The sequence below is a fragment of the Conger conger genome, chromosome 8 (genome assembly GCF_963514075.1).
Source record: "Conger conger chromosome 8, fConCon1.1, whole genome shotgun sequence".
NCBI classification, from domain to species: Eukaryota; Metazoa; Chordata; class Actinopteri; order Anguilliformes; family Congridae; genus Conger; species Conger conger.
This window is the reverse complement of record NC_083767.1, coordinates 10,281,893-10,306,777: the sequence shown is the minus strand read 5'-3', so window position 1 is coordinate 10,306,777 and position 24,885 is coordinate 10,281,893. Positions and strand designations below refer to the sequence as shown.

The 24,885-nt window shown below is 39.6% G+C and overlaps 1 protein-coding gene across 1 annotated transcript in view; it reads left to right on the top strand.

The window, feature by feature from the left end:
- si:dkey-237h12.3 (teneurin-3) overlaps positions 1-24,885 on the top strand; it is a 224,460-nt gene that overhangs the window by 12,201 nt on the left and 187,374 nt on the right. The window contains exon 2 of the mRNA XM_061250968.1: positions 10,700-10,768. The gene's annotated coding sequence lies outside the window, so the exon portion shown is untranslated. The remainder of the gene's footprint in view (positions 1-10,699; positions 10,769-24,885) is intronic.

Sequence of the window (24,885 nt, the reverse complement as noted above, 5' to 3'; positions counted from 1 at the left end):
GCGTCCCATGGAAAATTTCAAACTGTGATATTCACCAAGGTGGCTAAGGGTGCCTTGAACTCCGGTGTAGGAAGTGGTCACGGTGCGTGGCTTTTTCTGGCGTTTCCCTCGTAGCCTGTCTGCTTCCTTTCTGTTTCTTCGCCCTTCCACCTTCCCCGCCGCTCATTGATTGTGTTCTTGTCTTTTTCTGAGCCCACCGTGTTCCTTTTATACTTTGCTCTTGGTGGAGACACGTCAGCTGGGGGAGGAGAGGAGGGCACACAACAGGAGCAAGAGGGCTCTGGTCACTTTATTGAATATGTTGAGAAGGTCAGGTTTCCGAATTAGTACAGAAGTGATGTTGCGCTGGTTTTCAGTGCCGTTCTCTACCCCTTTCCGTCTATCCATTATTGATTCTACGCCTGAGGTTTCTTAAGCAAAGATCTCTTTGTGAAGTTGCGTGGCAGGGTGGAGTGTAATCTTTTCTACTTTCTTCAAGTTCTTTGAAAATAATGCCGTCTCCTTAGATTGAAAGGATAGGATTAAATAACGTGGGTGATTTTGGCTGATATTTTTGGTGTAAATACAGCTTTGGGTAGGTGCTTAATGACACTGCTTTGACCTTTGACCTTTCTTTAATACAAACCAATTACACATGAATTACAGAAAATATTTCAATCCTGTAAGCTTATTTAAGCTTTTGGTTCCCAGCAGGATGAAGCCATGGAATTCTGAATGAAAACAACAATTATTGATTTTTCATTAGGCTTTTTAAAAAGAATGCTGAATTCTTCAGAGTGGAAAATATTACAGTTCAACCAAGGTCTGGACAATTTATGCTTGCAGGTATAATGCAAGAAAGTAGCTTTCTGGTTCTTAAACTAGTGATGCAGCAACATAAAGCTGGCCAATAAGCAGCTCAGCAGCCAGTTGTCAAATTATTTTTAATAATGGAGGACTATGTCTAAAAAGGCCTTAATTCCTCCCAATATGGATGTACATGCCCTCACACAGTCTGCCCCTTAACCTTGTATTCATTGTTTTATTTCAGAGACGGAGTACTGTGCCAAAATCACATAAAATGTGTCACACACTTATGCACTTAACCATATGTGCAGTTATTGTTTGCAGATTGTTTTTCACTGTTGCGTGGGCTATCTGCCATTACAGTGTATCTTTCCACAGGATTATTGAAGAATTCCAAGCATATGATTCTCAAGATGGGAACTCTTTGACCTAATATTGGAGGTTGTTTGTATAATTTGCCTGTACATTGTACAAAGGCATTGTTTTGGTTAAGTTAATGACTGCTAAGCAGCACAACAACCATTAGCACTGAATATACTCACCTGTTTTCCATGTACAGCATGAACATGAACCTAATGAAATTCAATATCCATGATTTTCTTACAACTATAATGCCAATGTACATTAATTATTAAAAAGATTATTTAGATCATCATAGGCTGAGTGAAATGTCATTTTATTGGCTAAAATCCCTGGAAGGCATTTGAGGCCATCACGTGGTGCTTACTTGTAAAACAGATATGCTATCTTTAAAAGTGCTTGACCTTGCTTACCTCAAAATGTCAAGAGTGTGAAAAATACATTTGCAGTTATATTCCTTTTTAATTAGCATTGTTTATTTTTAGATTTTTAATTCTAAGAAGGTGGACGCACACTTGATAAATTAAGGGTATGACAGCAAAACCATTTTTTTCAGTTTGACACTTATAAAATGAATGCAAATTGTAGTGTAGCACCAGAATGTTTTTTTTACTTGCAGCAACAGGATGATATAATTTACTTTTCAAGTTTGCAGACAAAGACTGAATTGGGATCTACCAACTGTAAATTATTGATTACAATTAACTATTTGATCTTAATATCAAATATATCTTTTGACAATTTTTGAAAACATTTTTAAGAGATCATTTCAATTAAAGGGGCCGAGCAGTTGAGCTACAAAGAGTCTCCCACTTTGTCAGGAAAGGGATGAAGGTTCTTTTTGAATGCGTGACACTATTGTATATATATTCATATAGTTAAGCTAGTTGTATATATAGTTTTTTTGTTAGATGTATATAGTTTAATACTTATACGTAATTAGTATAATTATTATATATAATAATTATTTTATTGAAGCGTTTCAGGTAACATATCTGACTCAAATAATTGCCTGGCGATGTGAATTACTTTAGAGACTACCCAATGAATATTGTTGCTGAAATGGTATGTAGGCATTTAGGTGAAAACCTGGCTACAATTGGATGAAAAGTGGAAGTATTCTAGCTGACTAGGACCTAGCCAGGCTATATCTGGGTAAAGCCTGAGTTATTGGGGTTAACATAACCAGTTTATGTTGAAACGCCTCTCAACCTAGATTTCCAGCACTCTAGACATCGCCATTCTGGCCTTTGCCTGCTGGGTATCGCTCATTGTAAAGCTTCAATCGAAAACATTCCCCTTCTCGGTTTTTGGAACCTGAGCCAAGGGGAGCGCGAACCCTGAACCACAAAGCCGAACGCTGGCAGTGTTCCTTCCTGTTTCCACTGGGTTCCCTTTCACAGAGCCAGGCTGTGCTGTTCAGGCGCATCCACCACCTCCTGACTGACGGCCACTGATGGTAGGACACTGAGAGGTTTCTGATGGGCTATGTACCAGCACAAATGTGGAAACATAAATACTTTTTTTCCCCCTGGAGAAATATCTTCCTTTCGTTTGCTAACCACATGAAGGATTTGTCTTTTTTTGTATGTTGAGGTTAGCCAACTGTAATAATGGACCGCCGCTTGTTAGAAACATAAAACATTCTCTTGAAAGTTGGCCCTGGGCATTGCTTAATGCAGACCAGGCCAAAGCGATGAGATAAATGGATATACCATTTTGGCAAAACTGAACACCATTGAAATGTTTTCTTTTTCCTTTTTTTTCCAGGTAAACTCAGTTTTGCCAGCAACCACAAAAGCTAACATTTTCCCTGCTAAATGAGTGAAGACTGTTTAAACACTGGCACTGTCGCCTTGACCCTGCGTGCTCTGTACTTAGTGAACATTCAAATCACATGACAATCTAAGCACATTGGAGCAGTCTTTTCAGAAAATAAAAAGAAGAAATTCTTTACCTAAAGGTAGTTAAATGTAGTTCTTTCAATGTTGCTAAGAGCACAGAGTGCTCCTGGAGATCACTATTAATGTCTTAGAATGTGCTCCTTTCATGTATGAAAATACATGAGTTGTCTATTAATCTATTATTTAATAAATCTATTATTTAATAAATTATATGAGATTAAATAGAATATTGTCAGTAATAGACAGGAATGTACTTGAGTTGTCATGTTTATTAACCATTTAAATATTTGAGCTATTTATGCAGCCAGCTCTACTTATTTTATTTTTCATGTTATTTTATTTTTACTTCGTCCATTGCGTGACTGGATGAATGGATTGACAAGGATAATTAACATTCATTTGTGGACCTCCTTTGTGCAGCACTCCTTCGTCCTGTCCGCATGCCAAATGCAATAAATGCGTGCTTCATTTTCATTAGCTCAACTTTCAGCTTATTTAACTTTGGACTAATGGAGCCAGAGGATGTTTGGAACCAAATCAAATGGACTGCTTTCAATTATCATACCACTGATATGAGTTGTATCCAATGCACTGATGGCATTCAGTCAGAACTGAATAGTTGCACGTATTGTGAATTTTTGGCAAACTTTGTTTGGGATGTACGCAGTATGTACAGTGATGATTCCAGTCAGTTTACTGTAGCATAACATGATTACAGCGTAACAGGCTAAGAACCCTTACACTACCTCTTGGGGGTTAAAGCTAGAATATAGGAGCAAGATATCTAATTATACTGTATGTTTTTGATCTTTTCCATTTATCTTCCATTTTCTAATAATGTTTCTGACAGTGGAAATAGGTAGTTTGAAACATTGAGAGCCTTCTCCTTCTTGGTGGAAATACCAGACAAAACAGGCACTGCAGTTGGATACTTTAGAAGGCATGGAGTCACTTCAGAATAAAAAGAATAAAAAGATCAGCCTGAGAATATACTCACCTGACTCATTGAAGCCCCAATCAGTAAATCACCTGGGTCTGGGCCTTGGTTATCATCTTTTTATAAAGTAATAAAGAATAATCCAAAAGGGTTCCAAAACTTTTTCACGGGGACCTTGTCCTTTCTTATAAATGGTAAGAAATTGAAATAAAAAGCAATCCTGCTTTAAAATTTGCAGGAAGGTATCATGTTTAACCATGTTGTACCATTTAGAGTTCAGGTTTGCTTTCGATCACGTACAGATTCATTCTAACAGACATTTAAACCAGGGGTGCCCAAATGTTTGCACCCCACTCTACCTCCTGCTCAACAGCAGACTGGGCAGCTGTCCAGCAGAACCAGTTACTGGATTACAGATGGGCTGAAGGGAAGGCGTCGGAGAACTGGAACTACTCACCCAACTTACGTAATGCAGTCGCACCACCTGGAGGAAAAAATAATTTCTCTCATTTGTCAGAGTGAATGGACAGCAAGCTTTGTGGCAAATTTCAATTTTGACGTAGTGATACCATTTGTGAAAATGTGTATTTTTTAATATTGCAGTTTAAAGATTTTTATTTTTGGATATGAACCTTATTGGTGAGGGGAACCAAAACGTTCACTCACAGGTATACGAAGAACCAGGAAAGGTAAAACGACTCCAAGTGACCTATTTTGCAGAGGGAATGCATATCAGCTCCTCATTATAGAAAATAATCACACTGTTGTATCGCATGTTCTAATTGCACGTGTAATGGATCCCATAATTGTTAAGGCCAAGCAAAGGATGTTCAAAGGAAAATTGCACTCTTACTAACAATTTTAAAGTAATGAATAAAAAAAAAACCCGAATTATAATATTGTTTAGTGATTATAGAGTTTATCACTATCGTTAATGTCGGTCTTAATGGATGACCCTTTTTAGTGCAAAGAGATCAGACACATTTTTAAACCTTGGTGATGTACCCTACAATGTACCTGCATAATTATTTTCTCTGAATTGCATTTCAATACGAGAATGGGCAACCTATTACATGCTATTACACGCTTCAATGGAACCTTTATTCATTCGTCATATAAATGGTGCCATTGGTGTCAGTGGCATTGAGTCTGTCCCGTCCTCGTTTTCCTTTATCTTGTTCTGTGGTCTCTTGGTCCTCCCGCTCCTGTCCTGTTCTCACTGTTATCTTCCCTGCGTGTCACACTGAGGGAGGCTGGGCAGGGACCAATGTTCCACCTTCACTGATAACCTATCTATCTGCTGTAGATCAGTGACAGGACCATGGTGGCCCCATCCATGAGTGGGTGGAGCTCTCATGTGCTGCCAGTAATGCATGTGGTTGAACCAATCCTGGCATTATACTGTAGAGTGAAGCCTTATTAAATTTTTTTTTTTTTTTTTTTTTTTTTGGTGCAAGTATGTCTGTAATTGGAACATACTGTTTACTTTATTTTTAGACACTTATCCAGAGTGACTTACCTAGCTTGCCTTTTTTAGTTTTTTTGTTTGTACATACAATCCATTAATACAACTGGATGTTTACAATGCAGGGTAAGCACCTTGCTCAAAGGACCAACTGCAGTGCCTTTCCTGGGAATCAAACCTGCAACCTCGCAGTTGCAAGTCCAGTTATAATAATAATTTGTTATTTAGCTGATTCTTTTATCCAAAGCTCCTTACTACTCTGGATTAGACTAAGCAGGGGAGAATCCCACCTGGAGAAATGTGGGGTTAAGAACCTTGCTCAAGGGCCCAACAGCGTGTGGATCTTATCGTGGCTACACCGGGGCTTTGACCACCAACCTTCCGGGTCTCAGTCATGTACCTTAGCCACGAGGCTACAGGCTGCCCCCGTTTCTTAGTTCCCTGACCACTAAGCTACACTGCCACCCAGAGGAACTCTGACCTCACTCTCCCAGCACAAACATATGGTTGTGTTTTTGGGGTGAAAACGTCTCCGTTCAGTTTAGTGTACCATGAGCATGTGTGGGGGGTGGGGAGTGGAAGGAGAGGTGGGGTGTGGGGGGGGGGGGCTATTTTGTACTCCCTGTTGCTGGAACATTCTCCCGCTGCTTCCTCTCTCCAGCCAATGAGACGGTGATATCAGACCTCCCTAATGAAGCCCCGCAGAACAGCGCATTGATATATGATAGAGACGGATCCCTAATGATATTTACCACACTGAGTCTTACCCCAGATAGCCCCTCTACGGTATGCTGTCCCTCTGGGTTCCGCCTCGATCGTGGATTAATTGCTTGTTTTATTTTTAGTGTGACTAAATGCAATATTCTGAAGTTCTGAGGAAGGGAAGGGAGAAAAAAAAAAAAACATTATTGAACTAGAACAAATGCAAATTCTACACTGCTGGTGGTGGAAATTGAGTAGTCGGTGCAATTAAAATGGTGCCTTGGCTATGCAGCTGAAAATAATGAAATCAGATGTGCGTTTGAGTATGGAGTTTAATGAGAATGACTGAAAGGATGCAGATAGAGCAGTGGAGGCCCTCCTCTTAGTCTTTAGGCCATGAACTGATGACTCAGCTATAATTCCTTTGGACTCTTTTTTATACTATCATGTCAAAGTGCTTCAACTTGTTAATGGAAGGCTCCTTTTGACTCCTGAAAGGATTTAAGTTGATAGGTCCACATTGCTGCATCTATTTTAGACATTTGTGCATAGTGCGGTGACGTCTTACGGCACATTAAACGCTTACAAACTCAAAGCAAATCATTTTCCCGGAACTAACCAGATTTCACATAGATATGAAAATCTGTATGAAGGTATATTTTACCTCTGATTCTTAATCAGGCATCACACTGTGCCTATTTCCATACTGTATGTGGAGACAAAATGCAAGGGAAGGAATTATTTATCACAACAGTGAGATAACAAATAGGATGTAATCCTTTCTGTCGAAAATCCAGGTTCAGAAAGTCCCCCCAGTGTTTTGTTCCAATCACCTGGATTTGCTAATTAGCACAGTTCTTCAGCCAGGAGCTGGAACTAATAGCTGGCTGAGTTGATGGTTGGAGAAGCCACATGGCAGAACTTTTACTTTCTGACCCCTGGACTTTCCACCGCTGGTAATTAGTATATGAATGGAACTCTATGAGTATTTCTAGAGGGTACCATTGCTTTTTGGTGGTATTTGTGAAATATGCACCCAAAAGATGGTAATTATTTAGAAACCTGGTTTAAAGGTGAAATTGTTTTTCTAGACTGGAATAATTAATAGCATATATGAATATAAGCCATGTCCCATGCTACTGAAAAATGTTTTCTTCTTAATTAAAAATCTTGCTGTTGCTTCCATTTCCGTCTCAGGAAAGAAAGGGAGTTATTGAATTTGATGGTGAAAGACAATGTATAACTCTTTATTTCTGAGTTACAAATCTGCGTGATCTCACAAGCGTCTCCAATCTAACACAAATTATCATCAAGAATTTCTCTACCATTGGGCTATCTAGGATGAAAGGCATTTTGCATGTGATAATGCACTCCTGCCTCAGACAAAGGGGCCTTTATATTCATACTTGGTTCCTTCCTGGCTAGATCAATTACTTTTCTTATATTATAATTTTTATAACCAACATTTCCATATGATGGCTCAAACTGAAACAAGAAACAAATAAAAATAAACTAAAAAATACCAGAGACAGGGTAAACATGCCATGCTGTTCGACTTGACTAAGGTCCAGGTCACTCTTCTTAAAAAGACTTGGCATGGGCCATTATGCAGTGGAAATAAAGTTGGCTCAGTTCAGATATAGCTGACCTACAGTGAAGGCTGATTATTGGAAAACCAGCTTTGAGATGGGTCGGTACATTTTTGTTTTGTGTCCTAGCTGCCCACGTGATTCTATTTCAACATGGCTCAATAAGTTGGTGAAGGTTACAACTTAAAAAGCTATGTGGATAACATACAGATGTTTAGCAGTAGTCATATTACTTGTATTATTTTCAGTAGAAGTAACTAATTGATAGTAGAATCAATCTGGTGGACACACACACACACACACACACACACACACAGATGCATGCAAGCACATACACAGACCTCATACACACACACACACACACACACACACACACAGCAAGTATTGCAAGTGTGCATGTATAATATGCTGTGATAACACATACACTTAGTAGCCTATTACCAGTTACTGCATGGGTGTGCTATAATTTTGTCTGAAACAAGGGAAAATACTCAAAATACTTTTGTTGTAGAAGATCTACCCTACTAGGTAAAAATGTCACCATCCCGATCATCTGAAATTTTTGTTGAAAGCTGACCAGATAATAGGCTTGGTTTGCACAACTTCCGTCAGGAAAAATGTACAAAAAAAATGGCAAAACTAAGTATGTTTTTCTGAATTCAGATGTAGGGACTGACTACACTCAGACTCAGACTTCAGACTTTTTTTTTCTTTTGTTACGGAATGCCAAATGGCAATTTTATGCTTTTCACAGACATCTAAGTGCATCAATTTCGTCTTTTCTTCAACAATACTTTTAGAGCACAGGAGTCTGGTTAGCTGCTATAGAAGCCCCTGCTCTTGAAACCTTTCACTGGGGACAGAGACGAGGTCTTATTTTTGAGAGCCCAGGGCACTGAAGTGCTGAACCTACTGCCTGTTTCATATAACAGAGAGCATTGTCAAGACTATTCTCCCTCCTTCCTTCTTTTCTTCCTGCCCCTGGCCTGAGGATACAGGAGGTTGGGCTGGCACGCAGGAATCCTGGGACCGTTGGTGGTGGGGGGAGGGGGAGGGGGGTCCTTCTGGAACACTGCACAGCCTGTGAACCAAGCTGAAATTAGTATCAGATTATTAGTGGGCCGGCTTTCCAAAAGCCGCGCAGGTTCAGATGGTCCACGCTAAGTGCTTGCTTGTAAACCCACTTTAATTTTCAGAGTGCTTCTGGGGGCCCCCTCTCATGTTCCCTTGGTGGTCCTTTGAAAGCCAGGTGTCTGGGATTGTCTGCAAATCTCTCCCACTCCCTCTCCCTCCTAACAAGGTCCCCAGGCCTCGGACAGCCCCGGCCTTGTTCATAATGCGGTTTCGTTGGGCTTCCAGCTGCAGTGGAGAGGTGGCTCGGAAGTGAACTCGGACCGGCGAACGCCGACTGAAAAACAGATCTCGCAAATGACACATTTCCTTTCGCTCTTCTTCAGTCGACGTTCTGAGTACGTGTTTGTGTCCTCGGAGAATTTCCGCTTGCCTACTGATGCACTTGAGTAAATGTAAGGTGTAATTACGTAAATGATTTTGGTCATGTATTATGGAGCATGACGCTCTTTGTTTTCCGCATGTTGTTTGGACCTACAGATGCTATGTGTTCATCATTCGCAAGACCTTTTTAGAAACCAGCCAAGCAAATAACAGTTGTTCTGCAATTTTGGCTTAATGGTCATTGTTATTGCCTGAAAAATCAATCTGTTTCTGAAAACTGAAATGAATGGTCTTCCCAGAAAAAAGTGACTGTCTGTCACCCATTATCTTTAATTAACAGCCTCTAATGAACAGTCTCTAGCACTTTCCATTTGTGTTTCTTTTCCAGTGCCTCATCAGGACATTCCAGTTTTTTGGCATCCGTCTTCAGAATGTATTAGTCAATTATTCTTGATGCCATTTCATGAAATGACTTGTTATATGTTACAGGCTGCATTTTATGTGTCCCTGCACCCACAGTAACACCATTTCATTACCATCATCATGGTGTGTTCATACATTTAAATTGAAACATCTTCCTTGTGTTGGGCCAATTCACTGACATTGACAAATAGCAATAATTAATAATAATAATAATAATGATAATAATAATAATTGTATTGAAATAAATGTATTTGTGGCAGTGTGTACTGGTTTTAGATGGAACATACAGTATAGCTAGTTTAGATACTGGGACATGTGCAGTACTATTTTGCCAGACATGTTACACTGTTTGTTCTTTGTTGGGTCATGATTTGCACTCAATCAGTCACAGCTTCCTCTTGGTGAGTCTAATATCGTTTTCAAGTTGTTCCACTGCCTTCCCAAAGGACTGTACTATTTAAAGTTATTACAGTTTAGTCATCTCAGCTACTATCAGTTTGCGCAGCATGAAAAATTGTGTACTGTACATGTATTCTTAGGTCTTTGGTGAATGTGGTGGGAGTGGGCTTGTGTTAGCTGTCTTTGGAAGGGAAAAAATAAACATGCTGAATCATTTGTACTCGCTTGAAATGTTTTCTGATTTGATTGATTTCATCCCAATAGTAATTTTTTATTTTCTTTCATTGTAACTCGGTCATATATATGAATAGTAGACTACTCTAAAAATGTGATGTGTGCCACAATTGTGCAATTCTGTTAATTTCATCCAATTGGTTGTGTGTAATGATATCTAATTTCTCTTTTTGTCAGCATATCTTCCATGAATGTCAATTCACAAATATTCTTGGAGGGCATCATTTGGCTGCATACTGTAAAACATTAACGCAACTAAAACATTTTTATCAGACAATGACATTTGACAAGTATGTTTAAATATTAAATATGCACTTAATAATGCATCAGAATTCTGCTTTATGTTCAGTACAAGTATGCTGCATGTTGTATGTTGTGCTGGAGAACTATAGGCCATTGAAGGATATACCCAGCAAAATAATCATTGTTTTCTGTTTGTCCTCAGGAATAGTAACACGAATTTCAGACCTGGTTCAAGCTTTCATGACTTTTGCCAGCCCACACTGTTTCCTATGTGAGTATATTTGTATTTGATAAAACAATAATTGGTCTACTTCCTTCCTACCTACGCTGTCTGCTAATTGGAAATTCACATAGTTATCACCTCTGCTCTAGGGATGTGGTACGTTTTGAAATCCCTTGTCTCTCTAGTGAATTCAGATTTCAGATATTTTGCTGTAGTTGAAACAATCTGCAAAAAAATAAATAATAATTTAAATAGCCGATCTTAGACATGTCACTTGTGACTGATGTTTGCTCCTGTTTTGGCCTCTGCTCTGCTATGTAATTACTGTTACACATTCTCCATTTGGTGTTTGTTTGTCAGCTTGTTGGGTAACTTTGTGTTTTATGTCAGGTCCCCTTTGGAAAGAGATTTCGATCACAATGGGGTTTCCCGGTTAAATATTTATTTATGTATTTATTTATTTGTGTATACACCATATGAAGAATACCAAGATCCATGCTACAAGTGTAGAACTTACTGTAGATGTCCAAATCTTGGTCAATGTCGTTGTCTGTGCTGGTATTCATGGGCAGTTCAGGGGAGGAGAAGTGATCTGAACTCAGTTGTAGCCTGTTCATATTCCATCCTTATCCTTATTCCTTGTGGATCTGAAACCCGGGCCCAGGTTTACAAATCTGGCATTTACAGTCTGACAGTATGGATATTCATTTAATCTGCTTTTTGTGCGTTTTCTTTCTGTTTTGTGGTGTTCTGTGATGTAGTTCCCAGCAGTGAAATGTAGCATTATCTCGCTTCTCAGGTAAAAGCCAGGAAAGTGGACCCAGACAGACTAATCCAGGGATGTAAATAGTAGCAGCTATCAGGGAATTTATTTATTTATTAAATTTTTTATTGCTATACCACTTTCCTTCCAGAAGCTTCTTTTACAGTTACAGCGGAAGTTAAAGGCGAATCAAAGTAGGAAAACATTTGTCTGAGCCGTAATAGCTTAACCGACACCTCATTTCCCTCGACGGCGTGAACAAGCCCACAAGCTTTGCTAATATATTTTTTCCAAGCTCTTTACGGTTATTGATTCCTTTGTGGAATTGTTTCATTCAGTGCATCTTGGGCCGCATCGTTTAAGGCTACCAAGTTACCCAGTCTGACCAGCGGCCAATAACAGTATCCTGATACCAGCACCCAAGGGTCTTTCAGGGCTGTTGATTTTAATCGAGGTTTTGTCCACCTCTACCGTGGCTGGAACAGGTCTGGGCTATTCACTTAATTAAAAAGATTGACATGTTTGTTCTTTGGCTTGACCTGTGAAGAAAAGGCAAAAACAACCCAAGTGTGGTGGGTTTTTCCTTCGCACACACCTCGATAAACCAAACCTCAGGTGAGCACGATGGGCGTCGTGCGGCTGAATGGGGCAGAGAATAGGATAACAGTTGGCTGAAAACAGATACACATCTTTTTGTGCCTTCGTATAAAACATCCACAGCACAGTCTAATTAACAAATCTCTAATAAAATAGCTGCAGCAACTAAAGGGGTCAATTGATGTGCCTGGTATGGTCTGAATAGGCATTCATAATGTTGTCATGGGCAGATATTGGATTATGGCCCAGCAAGTATGGTTTCCACACTGATGCCAGATTAGCAATCAGGGCATCAAAAAAAACCCCAAAACATTACTACCAGTACTGCAGCTACTGCTACTACTGCTACTATTACTACTACTGCTACTGCTACTGCTACTGCTACTACTACTACTACTACTACTACTACTACTACTACTACTACTACTACTACTGCTATTACTACTACTACTTCTACGACTACTACTACTACTACTGCTACTGCTGCTATTACTACTACTACTACTACTACTACTACTGCTGCTACTACTACTATTACTGCTATTACTACTACTACTACTACTACTACTATTATTACTGGTACTACTGCTGCTGCTGCTACTATTACTGCTATTTCTACTACTACTGCTGCTACTGAAATTGTTAGAAGCCAACATAGTAGTGTAAAAGCCAACATGAACTCGCACCAATGTTCCATGCCCTGGAATACTGAATGCTGAATAAGCACCACTCCACGACAACATTCTGCTATTGCAAGGAGAAATATAATAGATATAAAATATGAACATATATATAAAATAATGTATTTATTTACACAAAATCTGTTGGCAAACGGCAGAAAGGGGTTGGTAAGAAATATAATGCATATAAATATTAACAGATATATTAAATAGATTTGTATTTGCACCGTGCAAAAAAGTGTAGTGACAGAGGTTATGGTTTAGGGTTAGGGTTATGATGTAACATTAAAAATATTAATTGAGCATAGAGACACAAAACCATTTCATATGCATGCGTTGGAGTGCCTCCAATTTGGGTAAACGTAATGTTAACTTCTACTGCTAAGGACAGATGTTCAGATTTCGGAACACCGATTGTAGTGGTCAGAACATTCGGTCACCTGTCGTCGAATTAGTGTGAGACCAGGCTCGTAAATCAGTAAGGCATGATTAGATACTTCATTTTAACTTGTCAGGTTAGGTGACTTGCGTAATCGTTCAATACGTTCTATATGACCGTCGTTCGTAGCTGAAGCTAAGGTTACCAAATATATGAACTGGAAAGCAGCAGATTGAAAACAGTTTAATAATATGTGAGAGGCTAATCTGTGAATACCTTTCTCTTTGTGATGCTGAAGCTTTGAAGTTCAGTTGCTGGTAGTTGAGCCTCTTTGTTCATGATAAACCTGACAGTGCCATAAAAAATAGAGGTCAACATTTCAATCAGAATTCCTGACCTGCGAGTAATGACTGGGGCTTTCTGAGCACCAACAGAGCTCTCCATCGCATTTGTTATGTGAGCAAGCGGGGAGATGTAGTCAAAGAGGAAAGTGTGCTGGCACAGATACCCCATGGAAATAAAATCTTGCGCCTCGCACAAGTTAGTAATTCAGATAGCAGCGTGCTACACTCAAATATGACAAGCTCTTACCTAAGTTTTCCTCTACTGACCTTTCACACCAGTTGTAAGTTCCCTCCTCTTGTTTCTATGGAAATGTGTGAACTTTATTAACTCCAGGTAGTTTAATAACTACATGAAGGCTTCCCTGCAGCGGGATGAAAGCGCACCTGGATGGCAGGTGATAACACATATACACATCCAAGTGCAGTTTTTACAGTTGACTGAAGAATACGTTTGGTTGGTTTTGATTGATTTGTAAAGCAGTCTTGCTTTGTCGCAGGACAATGTTTATTGTTCTGGTGGGAGACTCAGACATCTTGGGAGTTTACTAGAAAAGCAAGATCCATTTTACGGTTTTCATTTAGAGGCTTTCTGCATTGAGCTGTGCTTTTGTACCACATTGTGTGCTACTCATCATGTGAGACAGAAAGGTAAGGGTTTATTTACCAGTTAAAATGGAGAAAGGTTAGAGCAAGCCAGATTGGTATTTTAGCCTGGATATAATGGAATCCCTTGTGATACTTTGCAGTAAGCAACTTGGGATCTTTAATGGCCAAACCTGGTCACTGCACTGATGTTTTTTGTTATTTTTCCCAGCTTTGTTCATCAGAAAAAAAAAAAAAATCCTGCTCCCAATTGGCCCACTAACACCACTTCCAAATAGCAATTTGTTTTCTCTGGGGGTCTCTCCTCCAAGTGCTAACCAATCCCGGACCAGGCACCACACAGCCATCCTGCGGTTGAAAGTGACAGGATGGTTTGTCTGCCGGCTAAATATTACATATATTTATGTATAATTCATGGGTGTAAAGGGTTCATATTTGATTGATAACTTTATATAAGTCCAAGGTTAGAAAACACAATTTTCCTTTAGTAATCTGTTATGTAGGACTGCATTTTCAATCATTTTTTGTCAGTACAAATACTGAAAAAGTTCAACAAAAGAATCCAATCTGTCTCTATATTTATATATTTAGAGATGTGCACTTGACATGTGGACGGACTTGGGGCAGATTCCTGGGGGGAAATGGTAAAAACAAAATAAATAGATCAACACAGACTTACTTTCACAGACTTTCTGTCAGTCAGCAACTCTGACACCTCCTGAAAACGCGGATGAGGTTTGAATATTCACTCAGCTGAAATACAGCAGCATACCAATAAACCAGTGAACATTGGTCCTTTCAGGGTTTCTTACAGAAATAACCACAGAGGCCTTCCTGTCTTACTACTTTCAGTACAAACTTCAGTCTAACCTTCCTGCATGTACAGCCACAGAATATTGGTACAGTTTCACAAGGCCACACAATACGTGCTTTCTTTCCTGTTTCCTTCTGTGCCGTCATCCTTCAATTAACCTGCCATCCACCATTGCAATCTCCCGGAGTGTGCCCAATATTTTTCACCATTCACCTGTGCTTTGTTTCCTTATTTGTTTTATGTGTGTGTGGGTGTGTGTGTGTGTGTGTGTGTCTGCACACCTGCAGATGTAAGTATGCGTGCTTGTGAGTGTACAGTATGTAATATCCTCTTAGACCCTCTGAATGTAACCATATGGCTTGTTAAGATCATAATCATTTGTAAATCTGGTGTTGTTTTCTCCCCAAAGAATTGAGACAGGCTGACACTGTAAGCTGACAGTGACCCGTCTCCTTCTTTCAGAGTTGGGTTGAGTATCTTCTTCATTCAGACCTGACAGTTAAATGATATTCATAGCCCTGATGTCAGTTCACAGAGTCGGTGCAGATTCATTTTTGTCTTACTCAATTACTTATGCCTAAGTGATCTCGCAGCATAATGACATCGCTGGTGTAGTTCAGCAATGAATCAGCTTCCCCAAAGGCAGCAAGAGGACCCTTTTTTCTCCAAATCCTCTGAGAGGTATTTTTATACCCTCTTAAGCATGTGTGCATGCGCACGTTGTGCGCTCACGCATGCATGTACATCCTGGCCTCGTTCTTGTTGCGGCTGTATTACCAACATGTTCTTTTATTTACATTTTTTTGCAATGAAGGGGCAATACGTGATATTTCTGTGTCCAATTCTCTTGTAATGAGAAACATTCAAAAAGCCCCCCCCCTTCCCAATTTTCCCTCAAGGCGAAGGTAAAAGGTCTTGATGGAAAGTCTGTCTCAGCTCAAGAGCTTATTAAGGTGTTTATGTTGCCGAAATGAAATGGACATTTGCACAATCGTCAGAGCCAAAGACCGTCCGTACTTAATTCCGCAGATGAGAACAATCATGATCAGCTGGATTTCATCCAAGTGGATTTAGCTGCTCCAAGCGATGCAGAGTCCCTTCCCGAGATTCACTTACTGCCACTGCGAGGAAAGCATCAGAAAATACCACAGACATTGTGGCCACATCCACAACCCTTTGACCAAGGATTCATCTGCACTTTGTACAAAAAAAACAAAGAAATCAAAAGGAAAAAACATACAACACACTGAAGATACAAACCTGATTTGGCCACTTATATGTGATGCTGTGGTATAATTTGGATCGGTCATTGTGGTATAACTTGGGAGGTACACGGTAACGTATGGCACATAACATATATTGCACTTATGGGTCACACTAAAATGTGGATATAGCATGATGCAAGACTCTGCAACATTGCCATTGCTTGGTGCAATCAATGTTTTGCAGACAATTTTTAATTGATTTATTCACATACTACAGTAATTGCTTTTCTTTTGTTCATGATGGAGAGTAATAAAAAAGCACACTAAACTAGATATTACAGTGCCGTGAGTAAGTATTTATTCAGTCTAGTATGGGATTTTGATCACTTTCTTCATTAAATAAATGAAATAATAATTAAAAAAAAGGGGTTTTGTGTTTACTCAGGTTCCCTTTGTCTAATATTACATTTTTACTGAAGATCTGAAACCATTCACTGTGACAAATATGCAATAATAGAGGAAATCAGGAAGGTGGCAAATATTTTTCACGGTACTGTGCTAGTAAGGTCGACAAATTGCACTGGGCATGATGAACTCTTAAAGTGGCACAGCTGACTCAGTTTAATACAGAGTCTGTTGTCCTCCTCTCCAGAACATAACACACCAGAAAAATGTCTTGTCTGTGGGTTTCATTGAATTTTGGGTGTCAACATCAAAAGTCCCCAGTGGGTGGCTACAATTGCACACTTTGCAACAAATGTTCAAAAAGACATAGAAGACATAGAAGAATTCCAAAAACAGATACCTGACACCCAACGCACCCAAGGAGCATCTAACACAATTTTATCTTCAGAAGTGTTCACTGTTTGTCTCAGTTAGACTGAAAGGCTGAACGCTTTATATGTTATTATGGGGTATTTACACTTTATGCTTTGTTATTATTTTGTTTCAGACACTGAAACATGATGTCAGCCAGTATTCGATTCTGACTAAACTCTGCCATGTTTGGATTCTACTAAGCACACTTTTCCTTTCAGCCATCTGGGGAAAGATAAATACGAATAATCAAACAAACAAATAAATAAAAAAATACACAAGGAAACTACATTAATACCTGTTTTCATGCATTGTGTTGCTGCCACATGATTAGCTGATTAGTTTAATTTGCATTAAAGAGCTGGTGTGCTGGTCTGCCTCATGAAGTGGTCACTAAGTGTACATGATACCTACACTACTGCGCTGTATGTTACTCGAGTGCCACATTCCAGGGCGTTTTCAAACTTTTTGGAATACGCTCATTGTGAACACTGCTGGAGCAACCTATTACTTAAAAGTAAATATTGAATGATTAATGAAGTATTATCGAAACAAAATGGCTTCCTTTTCACAAAGAATTACGTTTATGAATCAAGGCATTAAAACACACTCAAAATGGGCACTGTAAGTGCTACGGCATGTCTTCAGTGGGGGGCGGAGCTACAGATCCCTTGCTGTTTGAAAGGCAGTTGGAAGCACTATTCACTAATTATAGGTGCCTCCGAGGCCAAGGCTGATAATATAGGGAATGCTTATTGTCATCAGCACTACTGTGCTGTTGCATTGATGGGCCCATATATTAAACTAATTTGGTAAAGAGCAACGCTTCTATCAAAGGCTTTTTTATAGGCCTTGTGCGCACATTGGTATGCTGTACTGCGTGTACCTTGAGGCTGATCCAAATCAGGCATAGCCGTAACTACGCGACTTCTCAAGTGATAAGTGCCAGAAGATCAAAAGCATTACTTAGTTCCGCTAAATGTATTCAGTTTCTAACATGGTAAGACTGTTGTATTTTCTTTCAAAGATTAAACGTACGCCACTTAGAACAACTGTGTAACAGTTTAACGGACAGAAGTGTCGAAGCCTGTCTGAGTGTACATTCTGCATGCCTTGATACATTGCAGCATGACAGTAAGACTGCAATCCTGGATTTTAGGAATATGATCTGTGAGGAAGATACGGGCTGACTTGTTTGAAGTGCAAATCTCAGGTGCAAATGCACATTTTCCCTCAGATTAGCGAGCGTTGCGCATATATTCAGGTGACAGCTATGCGAGCTGAAACTCTGTGCGCAGCGATAATCTCACCCTGGGAATTGTGCAGGGTTGTTGACAACGTTATCATTATCTGACCCCACACTTTACGATAGCTCTGGAGGGATCAAAGCTAGCTCTTACAGTCAGAGCTCTTTCTGAATGAGCTAAGCCAAAGCACATATATCCTCCTTCAGCCTCAGTGGAGGCAGTGCTGGGATTACCATGGAGACCCGAAGACCTGTAGCGCTTTCTCCCTGATCCACAAACAGAGGTGACAGGACACATTAATTAAAGCAATGACAGGAGCTGGTAATGTGCCATTAGAGGTGTTTGTACCATCTTTTTGTGTTATTTTGTCTGAAATTGCAGGGTAGCGGATGTGGTTCTAACACAGCTCGTATCAGTGGTTCCTTTCCGGAGCAGTGAACATTGATAAGCAGATTAGGCTCGGTGACACGGTGTGTTCTGTTGGTTTTCAGGTGTTAGTGTTTCAGGTGGTGTCTTTCTCCCAGCCTGCCTCTGAATTTGTCTGGGATAGATTTGATTCGGTCACCAGGAACCGGACCTTTTGATTGTTTTTGGTTGTCTCTGCCACCAGATGCTTAGAGAAGCGCCCCTCTGAATCACAAGTTCTATGGCAGGGATCATCAAATCACAGTTTTTGAGGGTCGAGAACAGCTGGTTTTTCACCCTCCCTTTACCTGGGAGTCGGGTGTGAAGACAAGTCTGGCCAATCAGTAGCATTAATCGGGAGCTGAAAATCAGAGCCGGGTTTTGATTCGAGGGCCAGATTTGATGGTCCCTATTCTACAGCATTTAGCAACACGGGGTAGCAGTGCTCCGAAAAGCTGGTGTGAAGCTTTCTAGTTGGTAAATTCTAAGGAAACCTACAGTCCTGTACACTGCAATACTGAAAATTATGTAGAGCACAAGAGATAGTAAATATATTTTGATATGCTTGCATTTGGAAGTGGATGGTTCCAGACAACACTTCAAATATTGTATTGCACACAACTCAACATGTAGTCGCATACACATTTATTTCACACGTGGAATGGATCTACGTATACGATTCTATACTGTATGATCCTACAGTTCAGCTGAAGGGCATATACAGATGCTCACTAGTTAATTACCTACTTTTATTAACCTCTTTGCAGACTTTGCTTGATAATACCTCATGTTTTTTTATAATGAAAACATTTTTTTTTTAGCTAATAGTTGTTTTTAATGTCAATATGGCTCGATCACACTATGAGTCAAGTTCAGTAGGTAAAACACAAATTGTGAATGCTGTGGACCTGTGTTGCTCTTAAAGTCTGACTCATTTGAAATTCTTAATTTGTTATGTGTTTTCTCCAGCCCTTGGAAGTGTCTGAACATTTTGTGAATTATTGAAATGAAAGAAACCGCTGACATTCTGATCCTATTATTATTAATATTATTATTTTAATATCATTATTATTATTATTATTATTTTTTTTTTTATGTCTGTGGATACTAGAACACTGAAGTTAGCAGGATGCAGGGCAATCACAAATACCCCAGAAATCTGCAGAAGACTAATTACACATTATGAAAATTATGCAGCAATTATCTTTCATTATTATAATCAACTTAAAAATGGTGTGCATGCTCTGAAGCAGTGCACAAACAGCAGCAATATTCAGATATTTGTTTCAAGCCAGGGAAATAATAAATAAATAAAAATAGGAATACAATTATGCAAGTTACCTTCAGGTTGTGTTAGTGTGCATGTCTTCTTGTCATTCTGTACAGCCTATTTCTACGTCTGGATCGTGCACACCTGCATAGGTAATGTAAAAATAAACTTTATGCTTTCATAATCCTATCGGTCCTAATTGTAAAAGCATGGCGACAATGAGCTGACATTGAGATTTGCCTCTTGGGAGATCTGATTCTCACCTGGTCAATTATGCTGTTAGTAATGACCACTTCTTCTAAAATGAATGCTTAATTAAACATGCCTGGCCATAAGATGACATGAATATGTTGAATATGTATTAATTTTGAAAAGTATGGTGCAGCAAGATATTAGACGTTCTACTTTGGGTATTGTCACTTAAAGAATTGTTTTTTTTTTTAGCTGAATTTCTTGAATAAACACATACTGTAAATCCTCAAATTGTGGCCGGGGTCTTTTATTTACTTACAAAGCACAGGCCTTTATTTGGGGCAGGCTTGTATTTGAGGCAGGCCTTTATTTCTTATTAGGCTTCTGTTGTAGAATTTTATTCTTAGAAATAAAGTAAAAGGCTACACTTAAAGTGGGCCAACACTGTTCAACACTTCCTGTAACCGTTCAGAACTCAATTAGTGTAGGCTAATCAGGAACACCGTTTGGTAAGTCATAGTGCCAGTCTTAACAGACTTTGAGAATATTTGCAATAAATTAACACAATAAATTACATGGAAGTCCAGAATCCATAAAATAACAACTTGCCAGACACGCCTTCATGAACAATAATAAATTAGCGTAGATAACAGTAAGTTAAGGATCTTTTTTTCCTAAAGTGCGTTTTATTGTGAGACATGCATTTCGTTTGGAGCAGCATACAGCAGGCTATCAAAAGATTTTCGCTTTGGTTTGGGATTTAATTTACTTTTGGACTGTTTGATTCTATTGCTAAATGTTGGGACTGATGGGCACTGAAATCTGGGGGGTATTTGATGGTTCACTGTTAAGTTTTATGTAGTTGAAAGAGTGTCGGGATTTCCACCCGTCTGTTTATTGCGAGCCAAGGCAGCCGCTTTCATTCATTCATTGAACGTGCGCTGTGCTGTAAATACATGGAAACCTTATTGCATAGCCAAGTAGCCTAAATTGAGTTAATTTTAAATTTTGCTTGATTTACTTTTTATTAAATTCGTAGGCTGGAATGCCTCGCGGCAACAATTGTGTTTAAATGTATACTGCTTCAGCCTTTGGCAAGCTACTCAGAAGGGGGCGGCAAGCGACTGGTAACTTGAGAACTACGTGTTGGAGACCCGACAACGACTTTTCATTGGCAACAGTATTACACCAACCAACAATATAAAATATTAAGAAGAGCTCTTTTATTTCATTGAGTTAAATCGAAAGAATGTCTTCTAGTGCTCGTGGACTGATAGCCCTACTGGTAGGCAATATTACCCCGGCTTGTTTTTGGGGGCCGGCCTTTATTTGTCCGAATCGACCACGCCCCCGGCTATTATCCGAGGCCCGGCTTCAAATAGAATCCCGGCCACAATTTGAGGATTTACTGTATGTACACAGTGAATTTGCAGTGAAAACCACCCACCTTGTTCAGGAAAATTGTTTTAATCTCACACGTTAGAAGTGGCTTAATAAGACTTTAGTGTTGTTTAATGTAAGTTGCAACATCTATAACATAAGCTCATTTCTTTCACATACCATACACACACATCCCCCAGTACCAGTTGATTACCTTCATTGTCATCAAATGTGGCCACACTCTGTTCAAAGCTGAACAGAACACTAATGTTGTTTGGATCAAAAGCATTAACTACAGTCAGTTTAGAATCAGGATGGGTCATGAATGAGAGAAATGTTTTAGTACAGGAAGCACAGAGCCATATTGGGGGCTGCGGCTGGGGCTTCTTGACAAGGCAAAGCTTCCTGCTGCAAAACTCTTCCTAACCTGACCTTGCCTGGCAGATGTGATCTGGAAAGCATTACAAATATTATTGTGTCTTAATGTGACACAATTACATTTTCCCTGCAAAATCATCCTTGCCTGTATTTTCTAATTGCACTGTAATTGTCATTCATATCGGCCACATTTCCCAAACATTTCCTCTGTGTGAGCTTGACCTTTCGCAGTGCGAGCCGACGCGTTGCCTGAAGGCCCATCTTCTTGGTGTGTGAAGCCTTTGAGCCTCGGACAATCTTAAAGGGGAAAAAGAAAAAAAAGCTTGTTTTTTTTTCTCTCACCAGAATCCTGCCTAGATCAGCATTCTTTCTCATGTGTGACCGTTTCACCTATGAGAAAATAAACATGTGATAGGCATTGGGTTTCTCTCTTTATTTTTATCTCCGAGCAGCTCGCTCTGTGACATCACTGACGTTGGCAGTAGGCCAGTTAGGGCCAGTGATCCATGGTGTGTGTACATGTGTATGTGCGTGTGTGTATGTGTGCACACACCCACTTTGGCGAGGGGGTATACCTGTAGGGGACCTAATCATTGTGTTTTTAATTTTCATCACCATTGCCGTACTTCCTTCACATTGGTTCCTCTGCGCATTAATGATAAACAAGCTCTCTGAAATATAGATATGGTAGGTTCTCTCCTGGCCTTTCAAATGGGTGTGTGAAAGGTCATTTGTCAGAACCAAAATATATAAACACTTTCTTTTTCACTTCGGAGGTATTGTGTTCAGAAACATTATGCAGGTTTTCAATGGTCATTTACACCATGCATGCATGAATTGAATAATTCACTGTTTCGACAGTTTCTATAAACTGCACAAGAACAATTGGTAATTAATCAAATGAAGTTGAGATTAAATTTTGGGAGTGGAATTTGCACACCACCAGTAAAAGGGTGAAATAGAGATTTCCGCTATATTGATTTGAAATAATTAACACAGGGGTGGTAAGAGAAACAATACATTTGTTTCTAAATTACTTCCAAATGTCTTTGAAACTCTGAAATAGCACGTTCTCAATCATAATTTAGTCTTGCCAAACTGAAACAAAATGTAATATAATAGTTGATGTGGGTTTCTTTGAGAAATTACATCTCTGAATTGTCTGTGTATAGGACTCGTGATTTTGGATGTTTAACTTCAGATAAAAAGTGCTCAACATCGTGATGAAGTGCGCTAATACTTCTGTGAAATGAGATGACAAGCACATTACATTTCAGTAATAGCTACATATTAATAAGTTAACTTGAACAAAATTATATTGAGTGCCCATACAGTGGCTCACCATTTGGAAAGTGCATGTTACATCATGGGGTCAACATGTTTGACATTTAATACAATCTGGAATGCCCCTTTTGGATTCAATCGCCATGTCACTCCAAATTTCAATAAATACGGCACTCATCTCAGGAGGTTATAAATCTGTTAAGGGCTTTTAAATGAAGACAGTAAAAGCCACATGCAGCCTCTACACCCCCTGTGTCATCACGTGTCTCCGGATTTCTACGGCTTTAATGACCTAAACACTAACGGCAAATGTGAATTTTTAATACACTTAGTACACTTTTGATGACTTTAACAAACTTTGTTAAGCCAGCCAGAATGTGTGCATGTGAAGCAGAACGCAGGGTATAGGATAAGATATATGCCTGTGCTCAGAACTGCGGCCTTAGCTTCCTACAGTGGAGAGAAAGGAACTGATTTGGAAGTTGGAACTGATCCTGGCACCAGTCATGTACACTTCAGCGGAAAACTCTATTATCAACACAGCAGTAACAATGCGCCATTGCAGCAAAATCTGAAAACCTGTTGTGCTAAGAGGGGAGGGGGTCGCCTAACGAATTCCCATATTTGGGAAAGGCTTGATATTTGGATGTTAAAAAAACCTTGGAAATGGGCTACAGGTGGGCTACAGGTACAGATTTTCTCTTTTTTTCTCCAAATACTTTTATGAACAAGTATAGATTGTATTTAGAGTGTATCATGTTAAATAGGTGTCTGTTTCACCTGTATTACATGGATCAAGTAACCCTGACACTTCACGCAATATTATCAGAATGCAGAATATAATAAACACCATTAGACTATGGAACAACTCTCTTTCCGATTGCCCCTATGAACCCACAGTATGGCCAAGAGCCATTTGGCTCAAAACATAACTTGTGCTGTTTATACATTGATGTCTATACGGTGTGTAGACTTTGTTCTACTCGAGTCTATTCTTTAGTTCAGCACCTGAGCTTTTGGATGCGCTTGTATTGTCTCTGAATTCCCTCTGAATTCACAGCCAGAGGCCCAACAGGTGCCTGTCATTAGCACAAGTGGTTGAAATAAACTGTGAGATTTACAGTATAATAACGAGAAGCCTGGGGTTGGTATGTGTGCTCGTCCTGTTGACTACAACAACCAAAGTAAGCAGATCAGGAAACAAATGTACAAAAATAGCTGGAAAAGGTACAAAAGCTTGTTGCTGAGTGGTACACTATGAGTACATTAAAATTGCACCCTTTGCCATCGGATCAGTAATTCATGTGTGCCATTTCTTGTAAAAGGTACCTCTTTCTACCAAAATGTACAGTATTGTACCTTACAGGCTACATTTGGGAAATGTGTTCCTTAAAGAACGAAAATGTTCCTCCACTGTACCCTTATTTCCGAGAGTGAAGAGGCAGGAATAGTACCCTTAAACCTTTTCAAGCCCTTTCATTTTTTTTGGGCTTCTGGGCCACATAGTGGCACTGCGGTCCAAAGCAGCTGGTCACGGTCTGTTACAGGACTCACACAGCAATAAACACTGTTACGGCTCAATCAAAGGACCCTTTTCAGCCATTTAATTGGAGTGAGAGTTTCATATTTAACTCATCTCTCCTAATGCAGTCAGAGGGGACTTAATTGAGGCCATTGCATGTATCTGTCATTGCAGGTATTTTATTCTGTGGGGGGGTGTTGAGGCGGGGGTGGGGGGGAGCTGGGGCGGCTGTCGTTCAAAGTCAATCATTTCGTTCCACATTGTGGAGAGAAACCACTCGGGTCAG